This window comes from Schistocerca cancellata, chromosome 1 (assembly GCF_023864275.1).
Source record: "Schistocerca cancellata isolate TAMUIC-IGC-003103 chromosome 1, iqSchCanc2.1, whole genome shotgun sequence".
NCBI lineage: Eukaryota > Metazoa > Arthropoda > Insecta > Orthoptera > Acrididae > Schistocerca > Schistocerca cancellata.
The window spans coordinates 1,083,188,285-1,083,200,356 of NC_064626.1; the positions used below are offsets into that span (position 1 = coordinate 1,083,188,285).

General features: G+C 41.8%; 1 long non-coding RNA gene across 2 annotated transcripts; it reads left to right on the plus strand.

The window, feature by feature from the left end:
• Positions 1 to 4,743: 4,743 nt before the first annotated feature.
• On the plus strand, positions 4,744 to 11,690 carry LOC126162962 (uncharacterized). 2 transcript variants are annotated; one of them, XR_007535140.1, is made up of 4 exons: positions 4,744 to 5,196; positions 10,769 to 10,891; positions 11,002 to 11,334; positions 11,437 to 11,690. It is a non-coding gene; the product is annotated as an uncharacterized LOC126162962 (long non-coding RNA). The 2 variants fall into 2 exon arrangements; XR_007535139.1 differs by having other exon boundaries at positions 11,002 to 11,690.
• The last annotated feature ends 382 nt before the right edge of the window (positions 11,691 to 12,072 follow it).

Consider the following 12,072-nt stretch of genomic DNA (forward strand, 5'->3'; position numbering starts at 1 on the left):
AGGCCCACTATATGTGGATTGAGGCTCTCCATTACCTTCTCAGATTTTCTAGCTTCGCTTCCACCTTCAAATCTTTGACATTAGACTTTTCGACTCGTAGTATGTTATCTTTTCGTTAGTTATTTAATCTTTTTCTCCTGGTTATCTCCTCCTTTTGAGTCCTCTTTTGGAGATTCCGAGTGAGGGACTAATCTGGATTTTTTATGCCAATGGAGAGATTATCATGACACTTTTTCAATTAGAGGATTAATGTGTTGTGGATACACATTATGTTTGTTTCATGCTGTGATTTCCATTGCTTTCTGCATCTTCTGCTCTCATTCTTCCGAATTTCGGAGGTAATTTTCACCCCGAAGTACAAAGGTCGCCCTAAAACTCCGTGTCCTCTTTTGCTGCCTTCGACAAAGTCGTTGGCAGGACGAGGGTGAATCCCTGTAACAGAAATTCGCAGCAGCCATTGCAGATACTTTTTTATTCAAAAAGTTTTACCAGTGGCCTCGACCGAACTCGATACCCTGTGCACTTTGATTACCAGTCAAGTAATGATCCAGGGCCACATACGAACTATGGAGTACGTTGCGTAAGGGTACCAGCAACAAAGAATGTTTGTTTTGTAAGCAACACACCTTACCTCTCGACATAGTTTCCTTTGAGGGTTATACACTTGGTGCAGCGATCGTACAGATTTTCAATCCCATCGGAAAAATAGGTTCTGTCAAACTCTGCAAGCCCGGGTTCGATTCCCGGCGGGGTCAGGGATTTTCTCTGCCTCGTGATGGCTGGGTGTTGTGTGCTGTCCTTAGGTTAGTTAGGTTTAAGTAGTTCTAAGTTCTAGGGGACTTATGACCACAGCAGTTGAGTCCCATAGTGCTCAGAGCCATTTGAACCATTTGAACCAAACTCTGCAAAATACTCGTTGACTGCAACTATCACTTCCTCATTTGACGAGAATTTCTTCCCAACAAGTCCAAGTTTCAAGAATTAAATCACAGTCCAGTAGTTCAAATGAAAATGTTTAGTAACAGCACGAAACTCTGCTTTCTCCATTTTCAATCGCAATCGACGCTCTGACCAATTCAGATGGCTGTCAACAGTGAACTGTATGCTGTACATTGTAGTAGTTCTTTTTACGATCCTTGGAACAGTCAAGCTTACCAAACATGATGGTGCGACAAAAAGTTCTATTATTTCGTAGAAATTTACCAGACTTATCAAACCACCGTCGGACACCAGTGAATGTACCTGCAAAATCATTCCGCGACAAATAGCTTAAGAGGTATGACGTCATAAATATTGAGATGCTTGACAAACTGACTTTTTCTTAAAACCTAGAGCAAATTACCCAGACTGTATTCAACCAGTGTTTGGTAATAAGAACACATATAGACATCCACCAAACTTTAAACATAATTTCAAATCTTATCTAACATTTTTGGTTCATTTACGTTCTTATTTAGCACACTGATGCATTTGTTATAAGACTTTTGAAAATGTTTCATAAATGGGAGGTTTTATTCTTTAAGGAATCACGGATTTAATGCTTAGTAAACAGAACCAAATAGCATTACATTATCTACAAAATTTCAGCATAAAAATGTCGCCAATTCTATCAAAAGATCGACGTAAGACCGTGGGATTGGTGGCAGGCACACGATCACATCAATCAACCGTTCGTTGTTCACCTGTATGTAACTTGTTAACCTCCAGCTATATAATTTCCCTTGGCTTTGATTCAATTTGCGATTCCAAAATTAACATTAGAACTATAATGAGAATCGGAGATAAATAATAGGTATTCCACTCTAATTTAAATCAATAGAGCCACAGAAAGAGCAGTTTGTCCTATTTGGTAAATCGATTCAAAGTGGATCAAAGTTTAATCGTAGTTACCTTAGATTTCATTTGTTGATACCACTTACTTATGGGTTATGATTTTCGAATAATATTCAGAAGATAAATATTTTCTTATGCAATGCGATTATTCAAAACGGTTCAAATGGCTCTGAGCACTATGGGACATAACATCTATGGTCATCAGTCCCCTAGAACTTAGAACTACTTAAACCTAACTAACCTAAGGACATCACACAACACCCAGTCATCATGAGGCAGAGAAAATCCCTGACCCCGCCGGGAATCGAACCCGGGAACCCGGGCGCGGGAAGCGAGAACGCTTCCGCACGAGCTGCGGACTGCGATTACTCTAATATCTTAAACTACTGCGTTCTGTTAAAGGCAGAAGTTTAGTTTTCTACTATAAAGTATATTAGTTTCTAATTAACTTACGCATTAGGGCTGTTGACGAATTTCTACAACTTCAGTGCTTCAGATTCTGGGAACCGTTTGAATACTCTGCTGATGGCAATTTTTGAGTGGAATCGCTTGGATCACGTTTAAGCAGTACTTTTAATCGTCAGTTTTCCGCGTTGTGTTCTACTGCAGCCAGAACTTCGTATTACAAGAAAACCGAGAGGTGAGTCACAGATTTTTATCGACACTGAAAACGTAATTTTTCGCGGTGACATTCTTGAAGAAATTTTTGGAGATCCTGACGCATCAGCTGGGTTTTTGGACTTAACTTGCGTTATGAGATTTGGTTTTGCCTCTTTCTTCTGTTCGATACAGAGCTAACATTGGTAAATGAATAATTTCAAAGGTGAAAAAATGCGTGCAGATCTGATATCTAACATGACAGACGAGAGTCGTAACGCGTGGAAAGGAAATTTTTATTGTGACCTTTAGTTGCGTTACATAAAGTATGAGTAGGTCGTATTACGAAGAGCGGCGAGATGCATGTACACAAAGTCTCAGGGACGATGAAGACAATGCGAATATCAATTTACAATTGCGTATATAAGATTTTACACTTAGAGAGTGCCTTTTTGTTTCTTACGACAGCAATCGAATAACATTGACGTACAGGACAACGCTATCTGCAGCGCTCCGTTCAGTGCGAGAACCCGTCTGGGTTCCGCCACCAACACGACGAGGTAAAATTACAGGTAAACAATCGTGTGTACCCGGATCTGCCTCAGAAAAAACACAAGTTACCGGGCGGCCCTCGCCCGAGGGTCTAACGTCCAACAACGTCGCGGTGCTGCAGGTGCGTTGTGACGTCAGAGCAGCCATGACGCGCCACGGGTCATTGTCGACGGCCTGGCTGAAGGCCTCTTTACCGCGGGCACCTTCTGGGAAAGCGCCGGAATGCTGCCAGGCTGTCTGTTTACGCCGCCGCTGATCGCTGTCCCATGACGCAACTGTGCGATATCGATCAGCGTCATTCTCTTACCTAACATAATGACACTGTGGCTGAAATGTGTCTCAATTTTTCCCAGCCTCAATTTTGCTAAGTATTGTCGCTGCTGTAAGTTGGTGTGCTGCTGTACACTTTAAAAGTAAAGCAATGCGGATATCGAAAATATGGTCACGTATGTGTTTTCTAACCAAATGGACCACTGTGATAAATGTTGCTGTCCAGTTATTCGAAGCTTCGTTGATGGCAGTAGTCATTCTGAGTAGTATCTACGTCAGGAACAGGATACCCTGCAGATAACATAGCATTCATTCAAAACCGTTAAGAGTTTCGGCTCAAAATGGCTCAAATGGCTCTGAGCACTTTGGGACTTAACTTCTGAGGTCAACAGTCCCCTAGAGCTTAGAACTACTTAAACCTAACTAACCTAAGGACATCACACACACCCATGCCCGAGGCAGGATTCGAACCTGCGACCATAGCGGTTCAAATGGTTCAAATGGCTCTGAGCACTATGGGACATAACATCTATGGTCATCAGTCCCCTAGAACTGAGAATTACTTAAATCAAACTAACCTAAGGACATCACACAACATCCAGTCATCACGAGGCAGAGAAAATCGCTGACCCCGCCGGGAATCGAACCCGGGAAGCGAGAACGCTGCCGACCATAGCGGTCGCGCGGTTCCAGACTGTTGAGCCTAGAACCGCTCGGCCACCCCGGCCGGCTGAGTTTCGGCAATTTAACATTTGTGGAGCGGGCAGGAAATTGCAAGGGTGACACGAAAGCATACGTCTTCAATGAAATGCAGATAGTTCGTTTTCATTAGATGAGGTAGCCATGAATGCCTGCGTATGACATCTGTCTTACATTCGGCCATTTGGTCACGGCAGTCCTTACTACGCCGTGTGTGGTCAATGCGATCGGACAAGCGACTAGGTTGCTCACACTCTGTTTTCTTTATGCGTTTCTTGTTCTCTGTTGTTATCATCACCTCCTGCAAGACCGAATTACAGCATCAGATGCTACCAGCAAATTGGCTGTCTCTAACCATAATACTAATTCTTTGTCCATTCCTTCTCCATTTTAATCATGAGACTCCAGGATGAAATAGGCAATAAGCTACATCTCATCCAAGACCATTCTGCACTCAACAGGAGATAATAGCTTTAACTTATATCGGCGCAGCTTCCGTCTCAGCTAATCCCATTTGCGTTCTTCTTTCCTCATCCCTATTAAGGATTTTTTTTCTTGGTCATCTGCTAACCGTACGCTATTACATCTAGCTCTATTCCAAACCATTCGACTTCATCTACACATCTGATTCCGTGAAAATTCTGTTTACAATTCTATGTGGGATTCTAAGAGCGCATATTTCCATTGGACTCTGATTACTGGTAAAATGAAAAGCACTTCTATATTTTTATCCAATTTAATTTATTTGAGTGGTATCTAAACTTGAAAGAGTTCTAAACATAATTACGCTAATTTAAAGTTTTATAGTGTTATCACGTAGCTGCGTTGACGTTAAAAACACGTGTGACGTATGTACCATATTCATCATAATTAGAAATCCGCATAGAAGAGAAATGGGCTGTGTCAGAAAGTTAATGCAAGTCGCCGTTGAAGAGTAAAATCGTGTTTCCTTCAAAACAATGGAGCTTCGCATCGGCAATTGATAATGACGCACAGGTTTTGTTTAAGTGAACTGCTTTATAATATTACCACGTGTTGTTTCAGACAGTTTCACTGCTACAACTTGTAAGTTTCACTGTAGAGTATAATATTTGATATTCTGGTTTTCATGTTTTCTTCGTTTCAGCGTTGTATACCGATATTTAACTGATTGTCTCCAACTATCTGAAGATCTACCTCTAGTGAAAATAATCCACTAACTTGACGAGGATAGTCAGAGAACGCTGTATGAGAATGAAATTATAGGTACGTATGAGACATTTTCATCGTCCCACCACGAAACTAACTCACTGACGAAGAGAGTTGGAATTAAGAGTATAGAGCGTTTCTGGGTTATTTACGTTTCAGTCGATTGGTGAGTATTGTTTTCTGGATAGTCAACTCAATGGTGTCGGCAGTGGATCGGTAAAGATTTGGTTAATACTGTGAGAAAAGACCCGTTTTATCCTAAGAACTGTTCTGAAAAATTCGTGGAACTTGAGCTTTTCATATATCTTCTTTAGTAACTAATGTGTGTGTCATATATTAAGAAATATACCATAAGCTAAAGAATGAATGTAATACGAATGCTTCTGCAGAAGAGTTAAGCCTTTCTTAAGTTTGCTGATTCACTCTGATGAAAATCTTTTGCAGGAAAAATGTGGCGTCAAGAATATATTAGGTGAGTATTGCGGTGACCCTGTACATTTTTTATATCTAAAGGCCTTCCGTTGCATATAACAGACTACGCCACATGCGGTACTCGCCAATAAGGTCTTCAATAAAGCGTGCGCTTTTGTCTACCGTGATGCCTGAGATAATTAAATCAAGACCCTAAGCCATCGAGGGCACAGAGGATAGTGCGACTGCAGGGGTTTATCCCTTGCACGCTCCCCGTGAGACCCACATTCCCAACTTAATGTGCACACACTACATTCGTAGTACCCATGCCCATTACAATCACTACTCGCGGCAGGTAATCTCACAGAGTCCCCTAAGAGTTCAGGCAATGCATGTACATCCATCACAGAAGAAGGTCAATGGCCGGTTAGCCTTAACTATATGAAGGTGGCATCTGTTCTTTCGGACATGTAAGATACATTGAGCGTCTGCATTGTAAACAGGAAATCCGGGGTTCGACTCCCGGTCGGGGCACACATTTTCAACTGTCCCTGTTGATGCATATCAACGCCTGTCGACAGCTTAGGGTCTTGATTTAATTATCATTTCATTCTAAGAGAGCTGCATGGTCACCGATGGTATCTGTTCTTTCGGACATGTCCGAAAGAACAGATACCATCTCCATACCGTGATGCTTTGTCAACCCAGTCTATATCTCTTCATTGCTGGTACGTTATGAGGATTACTACTGTGTACATCTTCTTATTCGGTTTCAGCTTCCTGCTAATAACACGCAGAAAGACTCTCGTAATTTGGTAGTTGGACCATGCTAAATATCGGCCGTTCAGTGCATGCTATGATTTTCTGTTACATCCCTGTGTCCCTACTAACTGCGAATGAGTTAAATAATTCTTCGCATATCAAGCAAGGCCATTAATCAGCATGGAAGAGAAATGGACTGTGTCAGAAAGTTAATGCAAGTCGCCGTTAAAAATTAAAACCCTTTTTCCTTCATAACAATTGTGTGCCGCGTCAGCAGTCGATAATAATTCACAGATTCTGTTTAAGTGAACTGCTTCATAATATTTCCATATATTGATTCATAAAGTTTCACTGCTAGAACTTATAAATTTGTCTGTAGAATGTAATATTTGATATTCTTCGCAGTTCTTCCTAGTCAACAGGCTTCAGTACACCTTTGAACATTAGCCTAAATCGGTTGTCAGTAGCCATCCGTAGATGTTAAAATTAGTTGCAGACTTAACGTATGCCTACAGTTCTGAGATCTGTTGGTTAGAGTACGATCAGTCTCACATTTTAATTTGAATCATTAATTGAACTATTTTTATGGACCTGATTCCTGGCTATCACTGATTAAGAAATTAATTATCACGTTACTATTGTGACTAAAGCACTTCTTTCAGTGTAGTAAGTTACGAGCCACTTTCCAAAGACCAATACACCCAACAATATTACACTATTGGCCATTAAAATTGTTACACCAAGAAGAAATGCAGATGATAAATGGGTATTCATTGGACAAATATATTATACTAGAACTGACATGTGATTACATTTTCACGCAATTTGGGTGCATAGGTCCTGAGAAATCAGTACCCAGAACAACCACCTCTGGCCGTAATAACGGCCTTGATACGTCTGGGCATTGAGTTAAACAGAGCTAGGATGGCGTGTACAGGTACAGCTGCCCACGCAGCTGCAACACGATACCACAGTTCATCAAGAGTAGTGACTGGCGTATTGTGACGAGCCAGTTGCTCGGCAACCATCGACCAGACGTTTTTAGTTGGTGAGAGATCTGGAGAATGTGCTAGCCATGGCAGCAGTCGAACATTTTCTGTATCCAGAAAGGCCCGTACACGACCTGCAAAATTCGGTCGTACATTATCCTGCTGAAATGTAGGGTTTCACTGGGATCGTATGAAAGGTAGAGCCACGGGTCGTACACATCTGAAATGTAACGTCCACTGTTCAAAGTGCCGTCAATGCGAACAAGAGGTGACCGAGACGTGTAACCAGTGGCACCCCATACCATCAAGCCGGGTGATACGCCAGTATGGCGATGACGAATACACGCTTCCAATTTGCGTTCACTGCGATGTCGCCAAACACGGATGCGATCATCATGATGCTGTAAACAGAACCTGGATTCATCCGAAAAAATGACGTTTTGCCATTCGTGCACCCAGGTTCGTTGTTGAGTACACCAGAGCTAGGATGGCGTGTGCAGGTACAGCTGCCCACGCAGCTGCAACACGATACCACAGTTCATCAAGAGTAGTGACTGGCGTATTGTGACGAGCCAGTTGCTCGGCAACCAGCGACCAGACGTTTTTAGTTGGTGAGAAATCTGGAGAATGTGCTGGCCAGGGCAGCAGTCGAACATTTTCTGTATCCAGAAAGACCCGTACACGACCTGCACAATTCGGTCGTACATTATCCTGCTGAAATGTAGGGTTTCGCAGGGATCGTATGAAAGGTAGAGCCACGGGTCGTACACATCTGAAATGTAACGTCCACTGTTCAAAGTGCCGTCAATGTGAACAAGAGGTGACCGAGACGTGTAACCAATGGCACCCTATACCATCAAGCCGGGTGATACGCCAGCAAGGCGATGACGAATACACGCTTCCAATTTGCGTTCACTGCGATGTCGCCAAACACGGATGCGATCATCATGATGCTGTAAACAGAACCTGGATTCATCCGAAAAAATGACGTTTTGCCATTCGTGCACCCAGGTTCGTTGTTGAGTACACCAAAGCGGTGCTCCTATCTATGATGCAGCGTCAAGGGTAACCGCAGCCATGGTCTCCGAGCTGATAGTCCATGCTGCTGCAAACGTCGTCGAACTGTTCGTGCAGATGGTAGTTGTCTTGCAAACGTCTCGATCTGTTGACTCAGGGATCGAGACGTGACTGCACAATTCGTTACAGCCATGCGGATAAGATTCCTGTCATGTCGACTGCTAGTGATACGAGGCTGTTGGGATCCAGTACAGCGTTCCGTATTACCCTCCTGAACCCACCGATTCCATGTTCTGCTAACAGTCATTGGATCTCGACCAACGTGCGCAGCAATGTCGCGATAGCATAAACCGCAATCGCGATAGGCTACAATCCGCCCTTTTTCAAAATCGGAAACGTGATGGTACGCATTTCTCCTCCTTACACGAGGCATCACAACAACGTTTCACCAGGCAACGCCGGTCAACTGTTGTCTGTGTATGAGAAATCGTTTGGTAACTTTCCTCATGTCAGCACGTTGTCTGTATCGCCACCGGCGCCAACCTTGTGTGAATGCACTGAAAAGCTAATCATTTGCATATCACAACATCTTCTTCCAGTCGGTTAAATTTCGCGTCTGTAGCACGTCATCTTCGTGGTGCAGCAATTTTAATGGCCAGTAGTGTACTTCAAGATCGTAATGATTTGCAAATTAATATTTGCGCACTAAAGACTTTTCAGTTTTTGTTGGCTTTTCAGAGTAAGTTCTTAAATAAAGAAATTCCTTTCCCTATATTTTGTTTGTTAATAGACAGCTTAGTAGTTCTTGACAATTATCCCCATGTATTCCCTCCGTCGCGAACCTCCGAAGGTCTTCGTTCAGTGACCTGCACTGCCGATAGCTGCGGCGGTAGAACACCACTGAAGTACCTTGCCAAGACCTTGTTAGCTCGACATGAAACCGACATCAAGAAAAGGACGTTTTCAGTATGCACGTTACATACAATATATGTAAATCAACAAAATTAATGCTTTTTACTGACCCGACGTCGCTCAGCCGGAAATAATGATAGTGCTGCTTCTTAAAATCTGGAATATCACAGTTTATGCAGAGAGATTTTTGTGTATCAATAAATACTTTCACGTTGGGCATATTTCTAATGTTTCCCAAGACGTTCAGACTCTCGTTTTTAAATCTACTCAAAACTCGATTTATGAATAACTCTATTCTGAGTGAATTTGCTGGCGCCTTAAATTCTCTAGGGGATAACCCAACCAAGTGTGTAAAAAATTATTTCTTCCAAGGAAAGATGAAACCGAGCGAGTGCGAACAGGGCTCGCGCACTGAGAGTTCCACACAAACTTAATTATGTACCGACTGTTAAGTAAGAGCATGGTCGGTGTTTACACACTGATGGTATAAGATATCGCCTTAGTTCTTTCACAGCCCAATAGAGGGAACCTTTGTCCGTCATGCAATGTCCGTAAATCATTAGTTTACTTTGAATTCTTGACTGGTATACACAAGGAGAGACATGAGTGCAGATTACTGGTCGCGTTTTGAGACTGTTTTTCACCGTAGCCACCCGAAGAATGAGTCATGCCGCGGCGTCTAAAAATGTGGATAATGAGAGTCACTTCTAAATTGGATAAAAACATGGATGCCTTTGACAATGATCTGCACTCACGTCGCTTCTTGTATAGCCCAGTCAAGGATTCAAAGTAAACTGATGCTCTATGAATATTTGCATGAAGGATAAAGGTTCCCTCTATTGGACTGTGTAAGAACTAAGGCGATATATTTCACCATCTGTGTGCAATGCCGAACAGGTCATCTATAGTTTTCAGTTAGTGAGTTTTGTGAGTATTAAAATAATGTAACACAAATGGCCGCATCTTATGAGTGCATTGACGGGGAAGCCTACATTTCTTACACCTCTAAGGAAGGTAAACCTCAGTATTTAATTTCAGTGAAAGGGCAGATTCGTGTGCAGATGCTGGTAGATGGAACACACTGGTGTTACATAAGTGTGTTGATTCAGTGTTTCATATTTTTGTATCATTACAACAAACTGGGAAAACGTTACTACAGCACAGCAAATGTTGCTTAAACGCTTTTATTCTGACATTCAATGAGATACTGGATACAACTGATCGTATTCACTTAAATTCAAAATTGAGTTATTTTTTGTTAACCAGCTGTGAATTGTTGTGCTCGTAAAGTAAGCGTTGACGTCTTTTTAAAGTTTTAAATTGATTTTTAACCAATTTTTCTGTCAGATAGCATTTCTAAAATTAATTCTTGGGTCAAAACGTTGTATATGATAGGGCATAGTTTTTAAAATAAGCCAAGTGTACATTTACTTTCGCATGTAATCCAAACTTAAAACCTCGTAGTAAATAAAAACAGCGATCAACTACGGTTAACAATGTTATTTATTAGGAATAAACAGCGCCTTTACCTGTTTCAGACTGATACGTTCGTCGTAAAAAGGCTATTTAAGAAAAGTCTTGAATCATGGTCCCTGCTATGTGAAATATGAACTTATTCAAAAGTAGTGTACGATGCCATAAAACACCACAAGATTTTCTGTGTAAGTAGCACATAGTTCTTGTCTTAAGAATTTTTTACATTGTTGTAGCTCAATGTTAGATCCAAATACGGCAATGTAGTTCTTTTTCTTACATGATTTTTTTACTCTAGGGCAACACGACACCCAGGAACTTTCGGAAACAGAGCATGTACAGTATAAGTCAAATATTATTTTGAACTTGTACAGCCCTCTGAGGAAGAACCTGTTGGTTCTAAACGCACGGTAGCGCTATTTGTTCTCAATAAATAGGGTTATTAACAGTGACGAGTTGCCTTCCATTAGGGACGTGGGTGCACTCAATGACTGTGATATGACTTTGAAATGATAGAGCACAGTAATCAGTCGTCCTTTTCTTGCAGGTTTTATTCGGCAAATCTAGATTTCGGCTAGTGCCTGGCCATTATCAACGCACCATTTCATAGTATCAGTGCATGTTCTAGTAGGTGAGTCTCGTGTTTTTCTGGCTTCTGTCACAGTTCTTTCAAGAGTTTGGCCTGCACAGAGTCCTGACCTGAATCCTATAGAACATCTTTGGAATGTTTTAGAACGTCGCCTTCGTGCCAGGCCTCACCGACCGACATCTATACCTCTCCTCAGTGCAGCACTCTGCGAAGAATGGGCTGCCATTCCCCAAGAAACCTTGCAGCACGATTGAACGTATACCTGCGAGAGTGGAAGCTGTCATCAAGGCTAAGGCCGGGCCAACACCATACTGAATTCCAGCATTACCGATGGAGGGCGCCACGAACGTGTTAGTCATTTTCAGCCTGGTGTCCGGATACTTTTGATCACAAAGTGTATGTGCAAGGATGTATCATAATTTCATGATTATAATTTCACGTCATTCGCTTAATTTTTCCAGATGCTTTTCTTCATTTTCACAACTACCCTTTTCCCTACGACTACACTTATTCCCAGTACTACCCACTATTTCAAACTATAGAAGTGCGAAAGTTTCACACTGGTTTCATGGTTTGTAGGAAGTTACCTGCGGTTTATTTTACAACTATTGTTTGAAGAAGCAATCTTATAAAACTGTCGATTTTTACTTTATTGGTAATATTCTAAGAAACACTATAAAAACACCTGTGTCACTGTCGATTTGAGAAGTTGCAAGTACTAGGTACTGTTGAGCTGAGAAACTGCTCGAGTTTCCCAACACTACGATTTACATGACTTTA